General features: G+C 40.3%; 1 long non-coding RNA gene across 3 annotated transcripts; it reads right to left on the reverse strand.

The window, feature by feature from the left end:
• Window positions 1-184: 184 nt before the first annotated feature.
• LOC128796161 (uncharacterized) lies at window positions 185-23,173 on the reverse strand. Of its 3 annotated transcripts, XR_008433738.1 has the most exons (5): window positions 23,024-23,173; window positions 20,377-20,509; window positions 11,869-12,060; window positions 6,862-7,041; window positions 185-2,144 (listed from the first exon to the last, which is right to left on the reverse strand). It is a non-coding gene; the product is annotated as an uncharacterized LOC128796161 (long non-coding RNA). The 3 variants fall into 3 exon arrangements; XR_008433739.1 differs by lacking the exon at window positions 20,377-20,509 and having other exon boundaries at window positions 23,024-23,170; XR_008433740.1 differs by lacking the exons at window positions 20,377-20,509; window positions 23,024-23,173 and adding an exon at window positions 16,330-17,096.
• Between the last annotated feature and the right edge of the window lie 2,880 nt (window positions 23,174-26,053).

Genomic DNA, 26,053 nt, shown 5'->3' on the forward strand with positions numbered 1-26,053 from the left:
TAGGACTTGGTATTTCATGACCAGAGAAAACAGATCCTTTCATTTCATTCAAACACTAGGCAAAAAAAACCCAAAAACACACCAAAAAAAAAAAAAAAAAAACCACCAAAAAACCCCCAAAAAGCCAAAAAAAAAAACCAAAACCCCAAAGAAACCCCAAAAAACCTCAAACAAAAATACAGTGTGGATTTAAAAACTTATTTATTTATTGCAGTTATAAGCCACTTCAAATTATTTTCATGTGCTGACATGTGACAGCTGTGTTTGAGTACATGGATTAGACACCAGTATAATATGAAGGTTTGCACAAGTTCAATTCCACAAGACTGGACTGACAAACTGCACGTGAACAAGGCTTATTAAAAAAAAAAAAGCAGCTCTTATGTGGCACGTGGAATGGCTAAGACAGCACTAACCAAAATGAACACAGATTAATTATAATACGTTTACTTTGAACTAAGAAGTTTGTTAACAAAAACAATTTCCTTTCTTCTAAGTCCAAATACTGTCTGGAACTAGGAAATGCTAAATGTTTACAGCAAAGAAAGCTTGGAAAACAACTACCAGCATTTTTTTAAGGCATCAAGCTCTGTAGATTCTGCATCAAAGTCCTTTTTATAAATATACAGCCAGTATTTATCAAACCAAATAAGACCGTTATTTTTTAAAAAGCTATTTTAACTGAGGTTGTATTAGGTGTGCAAATTGCTTTGAAAATCTTTGTAGAGGTGCTAGCAATGAATTAGATCAATAAATAAGTTCACAGCTTTCTATCACCACACATGTTCCTATGTCACCAGACAGGACACAGGGTAAGGAACAAAATGGTTACAGCAATGGGACTATCACAGAATAATGGCTGTCCTTGGTTCACCTTTGGTAATCCACTGACAGCTTCAAAATCATCATCCTTCCAATGCTTATTAGTCCAGCTTTCCCAGGACTAAGAAAGCCTCCTAGTTTTAATTCTGATAAGTTAAGGAGAAAATATTTTACTTTTTAAAAGCATCTGTATTTTTGGTCACAATCATCTTTTACAGAACTACTATAGTGAAGCTAAACAAATGAATACCTAGATTTGGTATACTAACATTTAAATTCAACAAAGTATTTCATTTAAGTATTAGGGAATTAAAAAAAATAACACTGGGGGAGAGAACAGAGAGCTAGATTATTGCAAGAATATTTTTTCTATTGTCAGCAGTTACTCTCATTGGCCATCCCTTTAAAAATAGAAGACTAGAGTGAAACAAAGAAGGAAAGAAATCCCAGGCAAGATCCAGGCAACAACACGTGCAGATCCCACTGGAAAGAAGTGGAAAGCTGAAGCTTTTCTGCAGATACTGTTCCTGATGACACGACTGTTTTTTAAGTTGTTCGGGAATTGAACCAGTGAAGACTTCTGAAGGAATATTTTCAAAAGCTATTATTTCCATGAAAAGCAAACCATGGTGGGGGCAGCACAAACCACACCACAGACAAGGCCATACACTGTGGATTGGGATAACAGCAAAAACAGACTGGGTGATATGTTTTTAACCTTCATTTTGGTCTTGGGTTATCCCCAGCTAACAATTAGGAGCACAACCTTCTCACAAGGAGACTCAGAATACAGAGTTCCAGAGAAAACAACAAAAAGCAAGGCACAGCAGATATGAGGCCTGCTAGTTATTGGCTAGCATTGATAATAATTTTTCCTCACAGCCCTGAGTAACATAAGCTGTAAAACAGACCACTGATAAAGCAATGAAGAGTTCATGGTAACTGTAGAAGTTCACCAGCACTTGTCATTCCAAGGAAGCCTAATCCTGTAGTTATAACACAAAGCAGCAAAGAGCTCGGCTTTGAGCAACGCGTGCACCAGCTTTGGATCTCCATTTCAGATCAGATTTCAGATCACACCTACCAGCCCAAGTAATTCACAGGGAGGCAATTCATCTCTGTCTGTAGAAACACTGCTCGACAAATATAAATGCACAAATGTATTCATGACAGCTTCTCCTTCTGCTGTTGTCCAAGCATAGCCAGGTGCAGCAAACATCTGACTGAAAGCTGGAGCTGGTACAGCTTCCAGTCGGGGATGTTTACAGCAACAGACTATGATACATCACTGCTAGGCCTTGGTGCAGAGCAGCTGGTCACCTCTAGGAGAGGGAAAAAAAAAAAAAAGAAAGGATTTAAGACTAGCTTCTGTAGCATTCCAGCCAATTACTGTGCAGCTAAAATTGAAGAAAACATGTTTTTATATTCTGTAGCAAAAATAGTTTTAGATTCACACACAACTTACATTAAATTAACATTTCTAAATGTAGCAACTAGATGAAAAATTCTTAATTTCAATATACATTTTGGGATTTCTCTAGATTTAAATATGTTCATTCTTATTTATATATTACTTTATATTTATTTATAAATATGTATTTCATTTATACATTTAAAATATACATAAAATAATTATTATTTTAAAGATACATTGACTTTACTTCCCTATAGGCTTATTCCAGGAGCTCTCAAAAACAGACTTCCACTTTGAACTTTCCCATTAATTTGAAAATGGCTATTTTCTCATTAATATTTATGGTTTTAAATACAGCTCTATGCAAAATTAAAGACAGAAGCAAAACCAAGCCATGTTCTTAATGAAGAAATACCAGAAACAGAAACTAGACAGAATTCTGAAAATATTTACTCTCAAGATCAGAATTCTGCCTTATCAGTTTAAAGCTCTATTACAACCAAATGATTAAAATAAACCCAAACCAAACCTACTCTCTTTGGGTAAGCATTAAAGGAGGGGGACAGGGTGAGAGGGAAAGCAACCTCAGGATGGAACCATTTCACTCCCCATCTTCAAGTTCCTATCAAAACTCCCACAACACTTGCATTCGATTCTGCAACAATTTTTTTCTCTGAGTTAAAAGAACCTTTATAATATTAAAATTTAGTATTTACATTGTATAATACTCATAGAGGAAATAGTGTACATTACACCAAAGTATTTTACTAAAAGCATTTCACTCAGCTGGTTGTTGTTGTACCTTCTCCTAATACTCTGATTTCACTCCATGGAATTGGGAGCATGCAAGCATTCTGGCTTGATCATATTCACATACTACTCAGAAGCCTTAATTTTGTAAGTTTATAGCAGAATGCCTTCCTCCCACTAACAGAGCTGCAAGCAGAATGATATATTCCCCATTTAGCAGTCCTTATCACTTTCAAATGAAAATAATTTTTCAAGTCACAAGTTTTCCAGTGCCAGATTTATACATAAACTTCATCAATTCAAGGTTGCTTGTTCTCTACTTGTTCTCCACAGCAACTCATACAACCAGAAATTATGACAAGGAGTTTTAAACTGAAGAAAAACTACTATATTCAAGATTTCTCAAGTTACAGAAACCCAGTCATATCCAGTTTTCAAAGAAAGGTTTCCCTCTGCAACACAAGAAATTGTTACTAGTAAGCAAATTTTGTTATTACAGCAGCATGCCAAGATTAACGAGGAAGCGGCATGCAGTCACTATGGATACCATGCTGACCTTCATTATTTTTGAGAATAAATAACTAAAAAGCCAGTGGTCATTTGCAACAAAGGCCTCTTCAGGCTGTTCCAAAGATGAAAATTCCTATTTTACATTGGAAAGCAATAGGCTATTTCATGCAGAGGTAGGCACATGGTATTTGACTAATTAGGCTGCTGAGCATTAAGTTGCAATGAGCCATTTCTTTGGCTGCTTTCTTGAACAATACTTAAGGAATAATGAAGGTTACTACAATGTTACCTGCCCAAAGAGAACAAACTCTCCACAACCTTGTTTTGTTTTACCATATACATCATCACAAAACTGCCATCTACATGACAATGACATTGCTTGCTGCTTTATTGGATTCACTATCAACTATAAATACCTGCATAACATCTTACAAAGTAATTATATTTGTATAAAAGGAATTAAAATTTTCATTTCCAAACATAGTGTTGAAAAAGGCAGAGGCATTACAGTTGACAGTACAACTACATGCTTGAAAGACACCAATTTCTAGAAAAGTTCAGTCAAAACTGAAACCATACATTCATTAAGAAGCCTCGTCAGCTATTTTCCCAACCACTTTCTTCTTTTAAAACAAAAAAGTAGAGAGCATACTCCGATTTTCCTTAACGGCATAGCCCTCTTGTTTTTGTAAAGACTAAAAGCTCTGAAAATAACCAGGATTTTTGCTAATATCACAAGCTGAAGAACATTGGCTGCTGGCTTCTGTTAATGCCTTTAACGGTTTCTCTTGAGAACACTAATAAAAGACGCCATTTGAAGTGTGCAGTCCCCTCCTAACTCCACATGCTGAGAACACAAGGAATGATGCAGATCTTCAATTATACATTAAGTCCTTCTGACACCTGAAATTTACCTCTTTGTTATTAACAGCAACATAAGATCACCCCCCTAGGAACTGTTCTTCAGCTGTCAATACCCCAGAATAAAAACAACAAAAAAAATTAAAATCCTTATTTAACTACCAGAAAATTTGTGAATGCTGGCTGTTGACTTCCATTGTGAAGTTCTTCCTACTGTATTTAGATTTGTCTGCAGTTCAAGAATCCCTTTAAGAGTTAGGATTTAATGTTTTATTCTCAATTCTCTTCTGGTCAATATGCATGACTTGAAAAAAACCCTCATGGGATTTCCCTCATGGAAAAGTCAGGATTTAGAAGAGACACCATTACAGTACTGTTTGTGTTCATTCACCCATTCCAAATCAAAGCCATGCAGATCACCAAGACTTACTGCAATTTTCCCAAGCCTCCATCATTAACTTACCAGTCACACTGAACTTCTATTCCACCTTACATGAACACCTTGAGCAAAAAGTCTGGCAAGACAGGAAGGAGGAGAAAGAAGAAAGGAAGAGGGTGAGGAAGCAAACAGCCAAAGAGCTTCCTCCTTCTCTTCCCCCACATCTTAAACTTCCTCACTCAACAACCACAATCACCAGTGAAACTCATTGTATTTGGGACCTCAGTCGCCACATAAAAATATTGAAATGTGAATGGAGCCCAAGGAGCCTGTCTGTGTGTGCATGCTTCTGTGTTTGGAGCCAAGATCTTGTCAGTCAGTACATCTGTCAGTCAAAGCAATTTAGCCTCAGATGCCTGATGCAAGCACAGAGTGATGAGAAATGACAGAGGCAGACAGATGTTCACTGTTGCCATGAAGGTTTTTTTTTTTTTTGAAGTGATGCATATTAACCTGAAGAGAACTGAGAATTAAACATTAAAACCTAACTATTAAAGGGATCGTTGAACTGCACACAAATTGAAATACAGTAGGAAGAACTTCACAGTGGAAATCAAGAGCTTCCACTGTGAACTGCAGTGAACTTCTAACACCCACACAGAGTTCACTGTAGCACTACAAGTTAACAATACACATCATGAGGAATTATGGTGAAGTAGGAAGTGAACACTGTAGTAGTTTTAACACTGCATTTCCTGTGCATTTTCAGAAAAACCTTTTCAGCTTCTTTTGATCACTAATACTTACACAGTGCAACTAATAAATTCAGCACAAGAGGGAGAAAGACCTTTTAAACTGGGACATGAATTCTAACACAATGAAAGACTGAATCCAACATTATCAATTGTAAAGAAAGAGGAAAAAAGTATCTTTGTATGTTAAAAATGTCTGGGAAAGCATGAAAGTAGAATGTTACTAGCACACATCAGATGGAATTTCAGTGAGGGCTGGATGCGTACATCATATGTAATTATTTCAGTAAAACAAACAACGAGAAGTCTGTGTGGTAAATTAATTATTTTTATCTGACAAAAGGAGTTCTAAGGAGGACAGACTACTGAAAAAGGATAATGGTGTGAGACACAAAGTTCAGATCCTGATTCAAGATTACCCCACATCTTAAGTTTGAACAAAGTTCGAAAGTCATAAATTTAGTGTGCACTGCCTAAGAATGATGGCAGCAGTTACATACTCCCTTCTTCTCCACCAGAGTCTCATATTCCTCTGGCTGACCAACACAGCTCAGCCTAAAGAAACCATATGTTTATTTATGGAACAGCATCTTGGGTCTCCATGGGGTGGAGTACCATACCCAAGATGTCAGTCAGGCCAATTAAGTCTTTATTTCAGGGAAGTTCTGCAGTAACTGGTAATCTCCACAGACACCACCAGAGGTAGGAAGTGGCTAATTTAAGGTCATTTTCCTTTAAAAATTAGCTAAAAAAAATTAACACTCATCTACCACACTAAAAAGTTATCATAATGAATTATCCTCATAAAGTCCCAACCAGAAGGTTAACCTGCAATCAAGAACAGAAAACAGAAGAAACAGTATTACCCCCCTCACTTGTATTTCTCTTCCTCAGTACACAGTCATCCAGCTGTTTATATTGCTATGCGACGTACAGCAACATGCACTGTTATTTTCACTTTCTAGATTTTAGCATTTTCCAGCAGGACAGCCTCACCCCAATGCACAAGAGAAACCTAACAACCAGAACTACAAAATTAGAGGAGAAATAGGAATACTCTGAATGTATTAGGCCAGATTTCACATTAAGATTCCATCCTTTCCCTCAAGTTTTCATTGAAGTATTCCTTTCTCAGTGTCAGCAAGGAATTTTTATTATACAACCTGAGTAGGTTTGACATTATACTGCTACCCATGCCATAGTTCTAATTTCATAGTTTCAGCTATTTACCTCCTTTGGTCCCTCTTAAAGGAAAGGAACTTTTGCCTCATTCCTGGTAAAGATCTACAGGGAAACTAGATTGGCTCAATGTGGAACAGATTATTGTAGATATTTAATAATAAACTGTTAAAACAAATCACAGCTCCCTCTACCTGATATATCTCCATGTTATACTCAAGAGTCTTCCAACTGCTGATATGGGTCCATAATGTGTCTTTTCTTCTTCCAAGGTAAGCAATCTCACTGATCCAAGATGATAAAACTGCCTGTAAAATGGGGCTCTTTCATTTTAAAGGCATCTTTAGAGCATAACATTCAGAATATCCTCAAATCTGAAAAAACACAAAAAAGTTCATACCAGTGATCTGATTGCTCTAAGAGAGTGGAAGACAGAAGCACAAGGACAAAAAGAATCCTTAAACTTGACAAGAAACAGAAATTAAGAATACACCTAATAGATGTTCATTGCAGTGCCCTCTAAGAAAAAAAAAAAAAACCTAAATATCAGGAATGGTAAAGATTGAATTATTTGTAATAATCTTCACTACTGAAGTCCTCTGCACCTGCTGACTCAAACATGGCCGAGCATGGATGGAAAAACCTCCCTAAAAAGACAGAAACAAAAAAATCTATATAAGTATGTCATTTGTTAAGTAGGTTGTTGGTTGTTTGGGGGTTCTTCTGAGTGGATATCAATTGAGTCTGGTGTGACAGACTCCAATTAATGACACATTTAGCACACTCCTTCACTTAATGGCTTTTCACTCACATTGGCAATTATAATTCTCTGGTGTATCAGCTGCCAACAATAGTTCTCTGTAACACTGTGAGGGAACAAGCAGAGAACTGCAAGCAGACATTCAAAGTCCCTTTGCTTACCTTGCTGAACAAGGGCACATTTGGACAGACTGCTAACAGTAGGGTGCAACAACTAAGTCTGCAGCAATTACTAAATTGCTGCAGAAGCTGGTAAGGGCCAGGCCACCAAGAGATCCACACGGAATGTTCCCATTTTAAGGATAATCCTCTCTGAATGTATTCCAATCCTTCCAAATGAGTATAGTTGCAAATATGACAAGTCCTGGCATCATCACACTGAATTTTGAAAGCAGAGTCTGGAGGCTGGTGCTGCAGCCTGTAGATCCTGCTGAAAGTACAGTGTCACAACCACTTATTTTCCCTGCTGCATAAAGAGGGCTCAAATGCTCCACTGCAGTTATCCTGAAGGATATCAGACTGAGAAGCAATCTATACACTGGTATCAATCCTAACCTTGCTCCCAGAGCATATACACTTTTTAAAATTACTTCAAAGAAAATAAGCTCAACCCAGCAAGCATGCAAGTTACAAACATCAGATAAGTGCACAGCACTTGAATTTACAAAACATCTTTGTTCTTATGCAGAAGTTTTTGGGGTTTTTTTAAGAAAGTCAATTATTTGTTTTGCAATAATACTCAGGAGATCCATTCTTTTAAGCATACTCGTAATCCTGCTTCCACACAGGAAACAGTGCACGCCAGAACAGCACAGACATGGCATCCACTTCAGAATCAACAATCTCAAAAATAAAACCAAAACCATGCAGCATGAAATATTACAAATCTCCTTTCAACTACTTTCATACTGATTATCTCTATTTAAAATGCAGATTTCACCAAGTCCTTCTCAGAAAATAATTTTCAGGATTTACTGACGGTAATTGGAACCAGACACAGTGCTCTGGCCAAGCAGCTCATTTTGAAAACATTAACTCCATATTATAGAATCAATCTTACATCAGATCTGACAAATAGGCTTGGAAAATTACTGCTTTCAGAGCCTCTCAAACACCATCTCCTCCAGAATCAAGCTACCTCCTTCAATAATTTAAAACAAACAAGAATTAAAATAGACTTTCCTAGTTTGTAAATTTTCCAGTTAAATTTGAGTTACGTTTCCCTACTTGGAACAACATAAGAGTTGAAATTTAGTTACTGGACTAATATAATACGAGGCATACAACTTTTTGAAGAAGACAGAAGTAATTTCTAGTAGGAATTTTTTTTCCTAAATAATGAAATAATTTTTGATTTTCATACTGACTGTTAAAAATTTTGCTTAGCAACTACTAAATTAGTTGGGTTTTTTTCAATATTCTATGCAGCATTACACCAAGATTCATTGAATCATAGAATATCCTGATTTGGAAGGGACCCATCAGGATCATGGAGTCCAACATCTGGCCCTGCACAGGACACCCGATGAACCAAACCATGTGTCTGTGAGTGTTGTCACCTACTAAAGCATTATGGCATTCACAGGAGGGTCCCACCATCCTTGTGCCTGACAATTCAAAACAATAGAGTCCCATCACCTTCTGGAAGGAACGTGGAAAAAGCGTGGATGAAATTAATTTTGATAATCTTAAGGAGTTAAAAAATATTTATCAAAGGCAGAGCCAACTCCTGGGGGGGCTCCAATGAAAGTTGAATGGCCCAGAGAACATTCTTTGACTTCAGGACAACTTTCAGGACAGGTCTCCCACCGCAGACTCACCTGGAGTCTGAGGTGCCTAGAGCTCGATGAACAGAAGGGAAGCAGGCTTGGAAAACTGGCCAGATCTCTGGATCACACAGCTGCAACCAGCAGCTGAACACCCAGCTGCAACTTGGCCAGGTAGGACTCCAGGGGCCATCCCAGAGCTGCAAACACTCACCAGCACCCAGGAAGCCGGGCAGAGCACACCCTCAGCAAATTGGCAGGGGATCAGAAAGTGGAGGGAAGAGAGGGATCACACAGGGAATGGCAGTACTTCCACAAACAAACATACACAGATAAGCCCAAGAATGGGGCCAAACCAAACCTCATCAGGCCCAGGGCAGGAAAGCAAAGCTGTGCCCCAGGGCAGACAAACCCCATACCCCCCAGCACAGGCTGAGGAAGGCTGGCACAGCACCAGCCCTGTAGGAAAGGGCCCAGGTGCTGGGGCAGACACCAGAGGGAACAAGAGCCAGCGGGAAGGGCGTGATCCCTGCCTGGCCAGACACTGGCAAGGCCACTGTGCACACATCTGGTGCCCAGGTGGGGACCCCACTCTAGCAGGAGCCTGAGGAACCAAGGAGGGTCCAAACATGGGTACCCAGGTAGTCAAGGGCCTCAGGGGCATTGTCCACAGGGAGAGGCAGAGGGAGATGGGACTGTTTTCTCTGGCACACAGAACAATGGGACCTTCTGAGAGCTGTCTACAGCTACACCAAGATGGGAGCAGTAAAGATAGTGCAGACAAACACCCTCAGCCCTGGCAGACAGGATAAGGAAGAGCAATGGCCACAAAAGGCACCATGGAATACTCAGGTTGGACACAATGACAATCTTTTTCACTAGGAGGGTGGTGAAAAGCAGGCACAGGTTTCACATGGAGGCCATGGGTTTGCTGCTCTTGAGGGTTTTCACAGCTTCAGAGGTCAAAGCCATGACTTATCTCACCCAGTGCTACTTCTATCTCTGCTTTGAATGATTGATTGGACCACAGACCCCCAGAAGCTTTTTCTGACCATTACACCTGCAACTCCACAATCTCATTAATTCCTGTGATATGCTTCCAGCAATTATAGCCTTGTTTATATAATTGTTCTCAGACATAATGAAGTCAATATTGGATATAGAACTAACAATCCATAGATTACATCAGTGCAGTCTTTCCTATAAATAACCAGGTGTTATCAATAGATTCCACTGCCAGCATGTCCAACAGTTCTGAAATCACAAATAGTTGATGTTAACACCATTTTTATTAGGTGAAGCCAAATATTTTAAAAAATAGATTACAGAGAATATAGAAGTTGCTAAGCCTACTGTATTTAAATATGCTGCCAAATACTATCCCATGGTCACTTCTGTAGATGACTTAATGTTCTTCCAGAAAAAGAACCCTTCAAGATTATGATTTTATGTCAGTGTATTAAATAACAAGCAATATGAAAGATATTTTTACTTAGCTTGCATGCAAGGACTCCCTCAAAATTGAAAAAGGCAGCAGACTGTTTCCTACAATACACTATTTTGAACATGAAAACTTTTTAAATGTTACTCTGAACCAGTACACAGGGATGCCTTACATTTAAGGACTGACTACTGATTTTCAGACTCCAATTTTTTTTCCCCAGATCTCATTTTTGTTTCCTCCCAGTACTGAATACAGCTTCTCAAACCATCATAAACTAAATACTGAAGATGGACAGTATGACCCAAACTATTTTTCAGCCCTACAAATGCAGGGCCTCTGTAATAATCAAAATTAAGCCATTTACAGTAAACAAACAGTTTAGAAGTAACTCAGGAGTAGAAGGACTGGTTCCTACAACTCATTCCCACAACAGTGCAGTTTAAGCAACAATTCAATGCAACCAACTAAATAGTTTGGTGAAGGGGAAACCTACATCATTACCTGATATTAAAATCCAGGGGTTTGGGTACTTCTGGTGCAGCAAATCTGAAATTCCCACACTGTCATCAAGTTTCAAACTAACAATGAGAGCTACTCAATTTTATCAAGATTAGTAGCTAAAATGAACTCTCTTCCTTTCATTGACTGATGCTTTTCATACCTTTTGGTTAACTAACTAAAGCAGTCCTCTAAAAAAAACACAAACCCCAACCCTCTGCCCACATTAGTGGGTAGTGTACTGCAACGGGAGGAGATCTGCGAAACCACAGGTTGTGCTGAAGACAATATTTAAACTACATGTACCCCAGGGTATCTCACTTCAGAACAGGCTCTAATCCTGCCTAAGGTCTAAATATCCATAAACCAAACCCATCGGTGAAGTCTAGAAGCACATGCTTCAATTCTGATTCTTCCAAAACATGACTTGCGTGTTCAGCAGGATCAGCAGCAAAGAATGCCAGTACCCAGCCTACAGTGACAGGCATTCTGGGGACAACAACACACAGTTGTTCTCAAGTTAATCTTGAAGCGATTTTTATTAGCTCTGCAAAATACAGAGTAATTCAAGAATATAACAACTACGTGCAGCTGAATTTTGTGTCGTACCTCAAACAGAAAACAACTGCGCAACAAGGACATCATTTAATGCAACTTAGTATTGCTTTATAAATATCTTAATGAGGGAGGCTGTTGCACAATGACTGTTCCAAAACCATGAAAAGAATACTCACACCACGGAGCCTGACTACTGGTACACTTTCAGGATGGTTTAAATTGAACATGGCAAAAGCACTGTGACAGAAGGGCAGTCATGTTCTCTGTCTTCCAGCTGACGGATTCCTACTTCCTCTACCGCTGCAGGACTTTTTGGATTTCATGATGCAATTTTCTTGGACAACCACTATATTAGCTACAAAATAATCCTGGAAAAAAATAGAGGAAAAACGGTGAGTTTTCTGCAGCAGGCAGATGATTTCAATCACTGGAGAGCAGACAGGAAGGTACTGCATGGGCCAGGACTGCTTGTTTTGGTGGCATTGCAGTGCTAAACCAAGATAGGTGAATTGTTTAACCATAACAGAACCTTCCCTTTCCCTGGCTCCCTACAAAGACAATAATACTCAAGACATTTGGTATCAACATTTTGAGTGGGGAACAGTAATGTGATCAAGATGCAGATCTCAGAAAAGAGTAAACAACAAAAAATTAATTTGGCAAAACCACACTTCCTTAAAGGTAGTATTAACTTTGCAACCATTTAGATGCAGCTTTAATACTTCCCTGACTTGCAAGTGGAACCTGACATCTGAAAAACAAAAAAATCACCAAAGGAACATCAGGTTGCTTTTCACTCTCTGCATCAAAGTACACCCCCACTGCAAGTCTGAACACTGTCCTTCAGCCTCTTTTGTTAACACTGCACATTAACATGGAGCTCTTCCCACAGGCTTCTGTGCCAAACACAGTCAGCAGACTCCACCTTCATGGAAATCAGCTGAGCAATTCCACAGCAATCACTTTTCCTAAATGCTGGATGGAATCCCAAGTCGGTTTTCTGTTCCCAATGCCCCACTTGCCAGTACTTGATACAGTGCAGGTTAGTCCTGAAAGCACCCAGCCCCTGGGGAGGCCAAGGCAAACCAAAAGAACACAAGAATAAACAAAAGCCTTTCTGAGTAGTCAGAAGTATCTTAAAGCACCTTAGGCAAAAATTCCCTTGAAGACTTTGCTGGTATTACACACGTTGCTGAATACAAATATTCCCAAAAAACATCTGTGAAAACCTCCACCCAAGGATGTGCTTCTAACCTCCTTCACTGACTGGAAATGACACACATGCTGCTTACACATGAGCATCAGTTATTTCATTAGGTCAAGGGTACAGCTCTGCAGAATTAACATTAGTGATGCAAGCCAAGCCCCAGAGTAGAGCTCCCACACAAAAATGTCCTTAAATCTGGACTTTCTGCAATAAAGATTTTATTTTATATATAAGAGTCTGAAATAATGCTCATTAAAGCTAGGCATCAACCATAACAAATCAGCCAAAAAAAAATTAAAACTGCCCCCTGCATATGAAAAATATTTACAAAAATAGAAAAATAAACAAACATATGGCTCTTCATAGGAATCCTGCCATAATCAGTTCATGAACCAGACAATGTCCCCTGGAAGAGGTTTGAAGTGCAAGGATGCAACAGTCCTTAAGACTTATTTCACCTGTTGAAAGAGCTAAGACCATATTAGCTCGACAGAAATGCTGTAAAAATATCAAAAAAATTCCTCTGAGCAATTAATTCCATTAAAAAAAATCAATTTCATGTGCAGTTTGTAACTTTCAATGTGAAGCATTCAAATAAAGCTGGTGCTAGAGCAAAAAGCATCAGCAGCAGCATTTCTAGAACAAGTAGGTTTTTTGAAAATTGCTAAAAGTTAACCTGTACAATGGGACCTACAAATGCGCACTTAAAGAAATGCTGCAAACACAGGCTTCCAGTCATTTGTGTACAATAACCTCAAGCACCAAAACTCACTACTCTTGCACAAAGCCATAGTCAGCTGCCTTAGGCTCCACTTAAACGCAAGAAACAGAGAATCACAGTTGGCAAAATCTGTCAAGCTCTGTACGCAAGTAAAAGCTAGTATTTAATCTTGCAAACACCAACTTAGTAAAATATTACTTAAAAGTACAACACCTCAAACTAATTATATTTTACAATTTAAACCAGTAGCTTGAAAGACAGGAAACACCACAGAGTTATCAATAGCCTGTACCACACCACAGTGCTTCAGCCTCCAATGATGTGCAAGTCCCATCTGTGCAAAGATTAACCAGACAGCTAAAATAACTTGATTCTACAGAGGGGGAATAAATGACTGAAGCGAACAGCCACATAGTTCAAGCTACCAGCAGATTATAAACTGTCTAAACTATTAAGAAACATATTTGTAGTGCACCAGTAAACTGACAAAAAACTAGTAGTCACTTCATTTAAAGCAGGCAACTTAAGAAAAAGTTACCCCTTCTCCCCCCCCCCCAAAAAAAAATATTAACAGGCTTTGAAAATTGCAGCAGAGGTTTTGTTTTACTGGGATGTCTGATACTCTCAGGAGAAATTTAAAAGTAGTATTACACATTACAGCAATTCAAGCTGTGCAAATAAAGGTCTTGTTTCTTAATTTCTATATAAGCAAGAAGTCAGGTATAATTAATTACAACAAGAAAGAACATCATACTGAAGTTTGTGTTGTGCAAGAAAGAGCAACAAACAGATTTCTCCCTGATCTTGCAATATGCAACTTCACATTAACATACAGAATCACAGCTTCCATCAGTTTGTTACAACCAAGGAATGTTTAAGTACACAGATTCATTATACTTAGATGAGATTTTACTGCTTCTAGTTAATATTTGGCATAACCTGGCTCTTAACTGAAACATCAGCTTAGCAGACCCTGATCTAACTAGTGTGTTTATCAAGACAAGTCATTCAGTCACCATATTCAAAGCAAAAAACTCATCATAAAATTTTAATTAGGTTTCTGAACTCAAAGCAGTCATGCAAGCTGAAATCAAATGAAGAATGCAAGACCAAACAATCATGCCTAATCACATTATATCTGAGGATAACAACTACTACATTTACTTTGTAATTAATAATATTAAAAGCATTGGATCAGATATGACAACTCCTTTTTCAAGTTAGAGTAATCAAAAAAAAGAAAGGGAGTCAAAATGGACAGATGAGTAGTTTAAGAAAATATCACAGATTTCCTTGTTAAAGAATCTGTCTTGTATCACAGCTGACTCAAGTCTGAACACTTCAAGTCCTGTTCAGCTAGAGATATGCACACCAATCTTCATAAAGCCCAAGAAGTCACCTTCACCTTCCTTAGCATTTCCTTGAAATACTCCCTTGATATATTCAGAACAGATGAGAGGCAGGTTGCAGAAAAATTGGCTGCCCTGATACCAGAACATTCCCAATGTTCCAGTGACCTGAAAGTACCTGATCCTGTCAGCAGACAGCTTAGTTATCCCACTGCAAAAGGCTGTGTGAAATTTGTCCTTGACCTACAGAGAGATCCAAGGGTTATGCTCACAGAACCACCACCAAGAAAAACATTCCTGAACACTGCCTTTGTTGTACTGGGATAAAGTATACACCTGTCAAACTAATATTAAAAATTAGTTAGCTGTAGTATTTCTTATCTTAACCTAATTTGATAGGAAAAAATGTGTTTACTTATCCTTCTACAAGTGAGCGAAATATTGATTGTTCTCAAGTTAAAGTTTTACAGGGTAAGTTTACTGAACAATAATTAAAGATAAGCAAAACACCAAAAGAAGCAGACTAGAGAGAAGATGAGAGAATATTTATTTACAAGCATGATCTGTATATAATCAGATGATTTAGTTAAAGTTCATCAGCAGTGCTAAAAATACATCACATGAGGTCTCTAATAAAATGCTCAAGATACTCTCAGAAAACATGGAGTTAACAAAACACACTACACTAATCATATGAGCGTGTTGCAAGCATGTTCATTAAAGTACTGATGCATATCAAACATGGACCAGTCTGCCAGCAAAATGAATACACACAGAACGGAAAAGCAACTCTTTCAACACAAAGCTGCCCACCTCCAGCCAGAGCCCTAGTGAGGATGAGGTAAAAGAAAGGAAGATGTGATGGAAAACTGAGTAATTTCAACTTTGAATACTTAAAGCTAACACTAATGAGAGACTATTACTGTCTTGTCAGGCCCAACAGCAGAGACCTGCTTTAGAACTCTAGTTAAGAACAACCAGATGTGTCACCATGTGTTAAACTAGAACACAATTTTCCTTCTGTTCTGCTTCTACCCTTTTGTTGCCCATTTCAATCTTATTTAATAAGTATGCCTTAAGTCTGCCTATTTTGTTTGCCTGGTACTGAGGATATAGGTAAAGGAGAAGTTTGGTGAAGGCTAAGAAATCTGCTCTGTGCCAGCAGCCCCAAGAAGTACCCTGAGAGAGGTGCTTTGGAAGCTCATGTGCTGAGGAAGATTTTCTGCCAAGCTGCAGAGGGTCAGCAGGGCATCTTCTGTTGCCAAAAAGCACTTTCCAGAAGCTACAAATCTGAGCTTTTCCTGGGAGTTATCAACAGTACACAACACAGCTCCCCACTCACCCAAAAGTGCAAACTCACGCTGTGATTTCTGCATGTGAAAGTCCCCATGAAAGGCAGAGCACGGCCACTCGGAGCGGTGAACAGAGCAGTTTGGACAACGCACAGACACCAGCTCAGCCTTCAGAACACTGGGAAACACTGAACATCTGCAGCCCTGCATTTGGCTGAACCCTGCTGTATCTGCAGAGAGAACAATGAAGTGCATGAATAAAGCCCTCTGAGGCTCAGCTGGCAGTTTGATTTATTATACTCACGTTAAGCCTCCAATGTTCATTCTCTGCATAGCTCGGATACAGCAAAGGATTTGGTTTGGACTAACTTACTTTATTTCTGTATTCTTTACATAAAATGCCCGTGTTCTTACAAATTTCACTAATACCACTTTGATATCTAACATGTTGATTCAGTGTGAAACATCAGAATTAAATAGCCTTTTAGCTTCCTCATTCCCACAGGATTCACCATGCCCTCAGACACGAAACAATCTTATCTAGGGCACTTGTGAATATTTTAATCATTTTCCCTTTATCTTTCTAACCTTCACTTCTGCAGAAACACAGACCACATTTGCTCTACCTTCTTGTGCTGTTAAGACTCTTTACCGCTGTTGTTCAGACTGAGGCATGCTAAGACAGTGTACAAGGAGCAAACTGGTACTACTAAAGGATAACTGCAGGCATGCAAAATTATTTGTACAAAATAAATTTTAAACTGAAAGGTGTGTTGGGATCCTTCCATTGAAATGCCAGCTCAGAGAATGTCTCTTTTTTGGGAAGTAGGGCATTCTCCAGTTAGACCAGTTCCCTACTCTTCTAGCCTATGGAACTTTCTGAGAAAAAAAGCAGGAACATTTTGAAACAAATACAAACAGAACCAAGTTACTACTGATCAAATGAATCTCAATACACTCTCTTCCATATGTATACCTTATTATTATTATAAGAAATTGATATTATAACCTTTTTCAAGTAAAAATCAGAAGGGAAGGAGGGCTTTTCTTGTTCTATTTCTGGATTTATTTTTTTCTATAATCCTTAGCATTGCACGAGAGGTTACAGGATCAATCATTCATCAGTGCAGCCATCCCTCCTGCTCTTCTTTCCATTCCACGCTCCAACAGGGCATCCAACCAATAATCTGGAAAAGACTACTGAGCCAGGCAATGAACACTCAGGCCAGACAGCTACCCAAAGAGTTTTCCAATAAATTAGATAAAGTAAGTTACGTAAACAATTTATCACAAGTAAGTCTTACTACCTTCCAGACCTTTTCAGAAAAACAAACAAATCTATCATCCCACAGATTCAGGCACTATGATTTTCAATCATTTTAATATTATTCCATGTCATGCATGCCAAAGGTAGATTTGAATAAACTTGCAGATGAAGTCTATAACAAACTGAACAGATTTTTTTAATGTTTTCCAGTTCTGATGGTTCTGAAAGGACTAACTTCTCCCTCATCCCAGAAGTTCCCCTGACTCTGGTGGGCATGCCTTCACCCTCATATATACTTCTAGCTTGAAGATTTTTACCTCTCTGGAGTATGAACACTGATCACAATGAAAAAATCCCCAGCACATTCACCAAACCCAAAATGCAGCAGCATGCAGCCAGCATACTGACAGTCTATTCAGCTTGTTCTCAATCTGATTATTCACGTGTTCTGTACTGACTGCCATCTGCCCACTCCTCCTCCTGTCTGTATCTGACACAGACTTTGTGCCATCTCATAAGCCTTTTTTTTTTTTTTTTTGGCACTTCTCTGCACATTTCCTTCAGGACACTGCTACATAGAGAGAATAAACTTCATTGTAAGATTGTTTCCTGGAGCTCCCCAGGCATTACACTTCAACTCAAATTTAGAAAAGGTTTTGCCATGTGACATTCAAAAAAGCCCTATATACTTATTTTTTGCTTTAAAAGCATTTATATATATATAACATGAATGCAAACAAATTATACATATTAAATATATGTATAAATATATTTACATACATATTTAAGACAGGAGACAGATTCAAGCCAAAGTCAGCCACTACTCACACTCATTTTTTTCCCCATTTGAATGGCAATTTGAGCACTAATCACCAGAAAATACATATCAGAGTAAGCACACAGGTATTTTTATTTTAGGCAGACAATGCACTGCTTCATAGGACTTGACAGTTGTCTCTATTAACTCCATGGCTACTGTAGCCAAATCTTATCATGCACTGAAAAGGACACTGGGATTAATTACGTAGCTCCAATCTGGCTCTGTTATTAGTATCAGGAATGTTCATTCCCCAAGTAGTACATGACAGTCACTTAAAACTCCATCTGGCTTTTATGATTTACACCAGGAACTTCCGTGCTAAGAGTTCATGAATGTATTAACTGCACTGAGGGTTTTGGGATTTTTTTCCCCTCTCTTAAAAAAAAAAAGTTCACAACAAATAGCTGAAGTATGAACAAACCTGCAAATGCCTGTTAGCACTCAAAAATTTAGGAAGAAACAAAGAAAGATTCTCTGCTTCTTTACACAAGGCTTGTTTGAAAAATGTGGAGAAAAATAAATGCAAAAAGATCCTTCTCTTTACTCTCTCTGTTGCTGACCTTTAGACCTGACACCCACTGCATCCGGTGGGAAATTTTTTCCAAGAGCCAGCCTTCTTGTAAATATTTTAGCAGATTTAAGTATCCAGACCACATTTTATTTGCCCACATCTACTAAAAAAGCTACCCATTCATGACAACATGTATGTGGACTTCCATATTTACATAAGTATCTGTCACACAATAAAATATAATTAACAGAATCCTGAATGTGCCACGTGAAAGTACTTTTGAAGCTTGGGTTTTTTAGGGGGAGTTTGTTTGGCTTTTTTTTTTTTTTTTTTTTTTTTTTTTACAATATTTATTCTTACAGCTGCTACAAGTTTCTAAAATACAACTTCATCGCTGCCTATTCTCCTGTATATGGTTTTAAAACAGATTTGCATATCCTCCATAATTAAAAAAAGCACTAGGAAAAGTCCATGCATCCCTATCTTTGGTCAATAAAAGTAATACTGATAACTCAATTTCCTTCTCAAAATATAATTTCAAATTTCTCTTAGATGTTTTGCCAATAAATGTTCTTAAACTTGCAAGAACAGCTTACTTAAAGGAATCTCTTCAGCTTTTCAGTGTCTGAGGACTGCACCTGTTCCTTTTTAGATAACCAGTCCCCTTGTCAAGTCTTGCATTCCTCTTGTTTCTCCCCTACAACGAGAAACTGTTTTGTGCAGTATGGGGCAAGTCACTCTGGAAAGTCACAGGAAAGATTTCTGTTAACTTCCACAGGGAACATCAGCATTCCTTTCCAGGTACACTTCTCCAGGTCAACCCTTCTTCCCTCTGTAGGTGGTTCCCCTACAGAGCTATGAATCTCAGAGTCTTGTACACGGCTGTGCCAGATCAGTGCTCATAAGGAAACTTTCCAGCTGCTCCAAACAAGCCATGGAGTCAGAAAAGGACAACCACATTCACCAAGACAGGTAATCAGGAATTTGGCTCCCTCACACTGCTACAGCACTAACAAAAGAAGCTGAAGTATGAAACATTAGACACTGTTCAAAGAAGGTGCTCCGTTTACTTAGAAATAGATGATGCACATTGCTTTACTGCAGGATTTTATGCCAGCAAGTTTCAGCTAGATTTAGCAAGCAAGAAAAACAGAAGAAATATTTGGGTTTTGTGCTTATAATGGAGGGTTTGTTTCCATTTCACCCATCAAGTGGCAATACTTTCATGACACAATTAAATGCTAACTGCAAGGACGAGTTTGAACGATCAGTACCTGAAGACACAATTCTTCCCAAAGACCTTGTAATAAGAAGTGTGGAGTGTAATAAAAGCCTTTATTTTCCAGGCTTAGTATTGTTGAGGCTTCTGTTGACACTGAAGTCCTTTGGGTTTTATGGCTGTTTTATTACCAGCCATCAAAACTGCATTAGTGGTCCATCTACATATGATACAGATCAAGGCTTCAGTCCAGTAAAACCTCTGTCACATGACTTCACAGTGGTTACAGCTCTATTACCAAAAGGAGCAGGGGACAAGCTGTGTCTCACTCCAAGTTATTCCTCAGATGTCTCCTAGGACACTGTTATGCTCCTGGCTCATAGGAAACTTGCATGCAGACATTTGAGACAAGCAGCAGCTCTCAACCCCTCCTGTAAGATAACGCCAGTGAATTATCATGCATGAGAACAGCAGGACAGGATGTACAGTGTGAGCTTACATAAGACACAAGGTACTGCTGGGAACCAGCACAAGTGAACAGCATAAATGGCTCAGAAAATGCTGATGTCACTCATGTACATTCAGCTTGTGCTGGCCAAGTTTCTCTGAACCCAACACTGGCCTTTCTGACTGTTTGTAAGACCTTGCCGTCTGCTCTGCTATAGCCAGATCTTGAAAAGGAATTTGTTTTCAAAAACCTGTGCTTCTTCCTAATTAGAGTTTTCTTTAAGATGAGCAAGAATCTAAAGAAAAACAGAAAATGTAATGGAGAACTGGAAAAAGCATGTAATCGTGTAAACAAACACTTGCTCCTAATACTTACTGAGAAAATAATTCAAGCACAACTTACCCGTTTTAAAACATGACCTCTGCAAACCTACTAAGGTCAATGAGACTTACAGTAGTTACTCAGTTAGCCCTGCTTGCATAAATTAAAGATGCCTAAGGGTAGCTATGAAACCAGGTATTTGATTTTTCCAGGGCACCTACATATTAAGAATTAACAATGAATTGCCATTCTACCAGAGCAGCTTTCAGGTTCATTAAAAAAAGAGAAAAAACACAAAATCCAAACCAAACCCAACTGGGTTGTGCTTACCTCCTCTTCAACACAAAAGCTTTCCTATTTAATGTTAATCTGATTATGGAAGTTTGATCTTAAATCGAGTAGGTAAGTGAGACACTATATATTGAATTACTTTCAAAAAATCCCCAATGTATGAGGCAAGCATTGCTTCTTCCTGATGTATCCTTATACAATATATAAAAAAAAAAAAAAAAAGGTGAGTAATCTAGCTGCACAAGTCAGTATTAAGCAAAACTGCAAAGAGAGAAAACTTATTTCACTCAGGTCAGGATTTGCAGCAGCAACTCCCAGCTCTGTGCTTGGCTGCTTCCATTTGTTATTGCAGTGGCTGCACTTCAGGCAGTGTGTGAACCATGACAGTCAAGTCCTTCAGCTTCAGAAGTCCTGCATTTAGGTTTTTACCTATGAAATACAGGAAGCATTCTGATTTTCCACAGAGAGCATCCTATAAGGTGAGGGGAAAAATACTGTTCCTTAAAGTAACATTGCCTTTTATTACAGGTATAATCAACTTATTGTCACTCCCTTCAGTATTTCCTTTCAAAACCACCATGTAGTTCAGAGATGTCAACTATCAGGGATAATCTGCTACATTAGAAATTCACAGGGTTTCCTTAGCAGTGGAAGAGGACACCACACAGCTTTGTTCCAAACAGAAGTGGAAAAAAAAGCCATCCTTAAAGTATTTGCAGTGTGAAATAGCACCTCTTCGAAAGCACACACTACATCAAAATATGAAACATAAGATGACCACCATGCAAGTCATGCAATATCACAGGTTATTAAATGTCTTTTAAGCAAGCTCTTATTTCCATCCAAGTGTGGCAACTACAGTTCACATCCTGCCTAGAGCCTTTCTGCTTCTGTGATAGAAATGGCATCACCATCTACCCTTTATTACTACAGCAGATAAGCATTTCACAGTCATTAGTATGTTTATCCACAGAACGTGTTTGGAAGGCACCGCTATTCCCAATTCACAGGCAATGAGAGGACTGACTGGTGCAGAAAGACTGAACCAAGGTCACAGAGTAAGTCTGTGGTAAAGTAAGAAACTTCACCTGGTTTTGCCTTCCTGCAACTAATACTTTCTATTAATGAGTCATTGCTGCTCCTCTAAATTATTCTTTCAGCAGGAAAAAACAACAGACTGCCTGTGGCATTCAAACTCTACATGCTAACAGCAGCTCTGCTCCAGGGTTTGCTAAAAAAAAAAAAAAATCACACCCAAGGGCCTTGTTCTGTACTGTCACAGAATCCTGCTTGTACACTGGGCTGCTGTGGAGGAAAAAAGGAATATATATATATATATATATATATTATATATATATATTATTAGATAGCTTGCCTCGTTTGTGAGCCAGCTCTTTCCCCAGAGAAACAAAACGCAGTCCTTGAATAGTTTTACTCCCTCACGCCACAGACCACCGGGCAAGGGCAAAGTGCAGGGAGGGAGGGACAGTCAACTGGGAGACAAGTTATGCAAAGCTGGGGGCCGGGGCGGGGAGCAGCTCTCCCTAAGGCCCACAGAGAGGAAAAAAAAAAAAAAAACGAACAAAAACCAAAAAACCCAACTTCTGTTGGCAGGTCACGGGGGCCACAGTGCCGGGGTCACAGCCCCGGGGCTCCGCGGGGGAAGAACCCCGGCACGGGAGGAACACCGGGAGGGCGCGGGGCTCCCGCCCGACCCCGCACAGCGCAGGGAGCCCTCTCCCAACTCCCCCACCACCGGGGACGGCCGGCCGGCACCCCACACCCCGGCGTCCTCCAACAGGCGGTCACCGACCCAGCCCCGACACCCTCCTCGCTGCCTGCCCCCTGCCCCAAGCTCGGCCCCGGAGCGCCGCTCCTGCCGTACCTGTGCGGGGAGGCGGCGGGGACCGAGGGGCTGCGCCGCCCGGCCGGCGGGTCCCGCGGAGCTTCGCGGAGCGGCCGTGCCCGGCCGTGCCCCGCTCCCGCTGCCGCCGCCGCGGCCCCGCCGCGCTCGCTGCCCTCGCCTCCCGTTTGACCTTTCCGTGTCTCCGCCGCCCGTCCCCGGCACCCTCTGACGTCACCGCCATGGCAACCAATCCCCGCCCTCCTCTGGCCCCGCCCTCCAACCGCGGGCGCGCGCGCGCGCACGCGCCACCGGCGGGAGGGGCGGGGCCGCGCGCCCCTCGCGGCCAATGAGCGCGCGCCGGGGGCGGCCTAGCCCCGCCCCCCGGAGTCACCCACAGGGCACAGAACCGATAATAAATATATAACATTGTTATTATATACATTTATATGTAATATCGGTGTATATATGTGTGTGTGTGCATATATCTGTGTGTATGTATATATACATGTGTATGTGTATGTATATGTGTATTTTTTCCCCCTACAGCAGCCTAGTGCACAAGGAGGATTCTGAGACAGTTACAGAACAAGGCCCTTGGTGGTAATTTTTTTTTTTTTTTTTTTTTTTTTCTAAGCAAACCCTGGAGCAGAGCTGCTGTTGGCTGCAGGGTTTGAATGTCGGGGACAGTCTGGTGTCCCTGTGCACAGGTGTGCCCGGGGAGTGCAAGATGTGGGAGCGTGAGCACTCAGTCCTTCATGGAGTCAGTGCTTCCCTCCTCTCTGCAGGGAGAGAGGGAATGCGGGGTCCTGGTCGATGGCAAGTTGAGCATGAGTGTCCTGGCAGCCAGGAGGGACACCCATGTCCTGGGGTACCAGGGACAGCATGGCCAGCCAGGCAAGGGGATTGTGCCTGCTCTGCACTGGGGCGGCCTCACCTCAGCTGCTGGAGGCAGTCTTGGGTGCCACAATATAAAGACATGAAGCCATTAGAAAGTATCCAATGAAGAGCCATGAGGGTGGTGAAGGGTCTGGAGGAGAAGCCATATGAGATGTGGCCAAGGTTATTTTCTCTGTTCAGCCTGGAGGATACTGAGAGGAGACCGCATTGTGCAGCTTCCTCACAAGGAGCAGCATCAATCTCTTCTCTCAGGTGACCCCTGACAGAACCCAAGGAAATGGCCTGAAGTCGTGTCAGTGCAGGTTTAGGTTGGATATGAGGAAGAGGTTCTTCACCCAGAGGGTGGTTGGGCACTGGAACAGGCTCTCCAGGAAAGTCGTCACAGGATCAAGCCTGACAGAGTTCAAGAAGAGTTTGGGCCGTGCTCTCAGGCACATGGTGTGACTCTTGGGGATTGTGTGTGCAGGGCCAGAAGTTGGGCTCAGTGGTCCTTGGTGTTCCCTTCCAACTCAGGATGTTCTCTTTGATTCTATCTGGTTCTGTTCTGTGAATTTAAATGCTGCATTTTCTATGCACACATTTACATGAACCCAGCTTGTGCCATCAAAGTTTGCCTGCTCCTTTCCATCTCCAGTGTTCTTCCACATCCCATGGCACTTAAGTATTCCCTGGGGATCAAGCTGCTTCTCCAGTGCCACAACTTACAGCACGTTCCCATTGTTTAGAGAACATATGGGTAATTGCTTTTTCTTTTCCCAAAATACTTGGCATGGAAATCATATATGTAATATGTGTAACATATGGAAGGCTGCATATTTCAATGCCTCAGTGCACAATGTGTGCATAAATGTTTTATATGTAAATGCTTTGCTTCAAACACTTGTCAGCTGTGAGCACATGCAGCTTGCAACGTGTGTAAGGTCAGTATTTGACTCTGGGTTTGTACTTTGTTTCATGAAAGGTGTGTGCATTATCATCATGTTACATATTTCAGGCTTTAAGTCAAGATAAGCACGCAGGCATGATATTTAAATACACTATCAATTAGCAATTACACTGCCTTTCATCTGCCCGACATGCAGAGTATGCTGTATACTTTATGTGTGCCACTTGCTGTCATTTTTGGAGCTGTGACAAATTTCAAATGATTTTAATGAGAATATTCATTCAGAAATACAGTCCTATATTTATCAAAAATACAAGCTGAGAGGTATTCATCAAACCTTTCCTGAAGGTGGATAAAAAGGCATGGATGCAGTTTTCCTGCCTTTGAAATGCGCAGTGTCTTTCTTCCAGAGTATTAAAAAACCAGTTTAAATCCTATCACGGCATGACCAGGATCTGCGGTGTGAATTCATGCATGATCTGGGTCTTGCTCATTTAAAGGCAGAGTTTTAAGAAGGAAGTAATTTTAAAGAGACATTTTTAGCTATCACTGAATTTGTGACATGGCTTATTTCTTATCAACACAAGTAGATTTAGTGTTGTATTAACTGACTGGTAATGTTGTGATGGTGAGTTTGATACCTGTACAGGCCATTCACTTAAGAGCTGGGCTTAGTGATCCTTGTGGGTCCTTTCCAACTCAGAACATTCTGTGAAAACACTGCAACTGGCTGCCATTCAGAGCAGGGCTCTTTGGGTGGAAGGCGACTCTTGCGTGGTGGGCAGTGAGGGTGACACCAGCCTGTCCTGGGAGGCCATAGGTGGATCTGCTGGATTTGCACAGCGGTTCTGGTAGGTGCCAGCTCTGCTGGGATTTGATTTTTCATGGGTTCCTTTAATTCCAGTCTCCAAGCCATGATCCTGACTGTGGCCAGCTTGCAGGGCTGTGAAGGGGATGAGTTTGGCCAGTCAGGAGCACCCAGGAGTGACCTTGTTCTAAGGTACCAGACAACCATCTGGGCTGGATGTGCCTGTCAGCCAGGATAAACTGTGTATCAAGACACCAGGACTTGGACCTTCATATTTTTAATGTTGAAAAAGTGCAGTGTCCATGTTACCAACCCCCAAATCAGGAGGAAGACTTTGAAAAGCAAACTTTTAGGAAGGGCATAAATAAATGTGCCAGCAGGGATATATCAGTATGACCTCAATGTTTCCTTTCTGCACATCTCCTGTTGCTCCCCAGTTCAGGAAGGAAAGTCCTTTCTCCCTGGGAGTCAAGCAGTG

This window comes from Vidua chalybeata, chromosome 1 (genome assembly GCF_026979565.1).
Source record: "Vidua chalybeata isolate OUT-0048 chromosome 1, bVidCha1 merged haplotype, whole genome shotgun sequence".
In the NCBI taxonomy this organism is placed as follows: domain Eukaryota; kingdom Metazoa; phylum Chordata; class Aves; order Passeriformes; family Viduidae; genus Vidua; species Vidua chalybeata.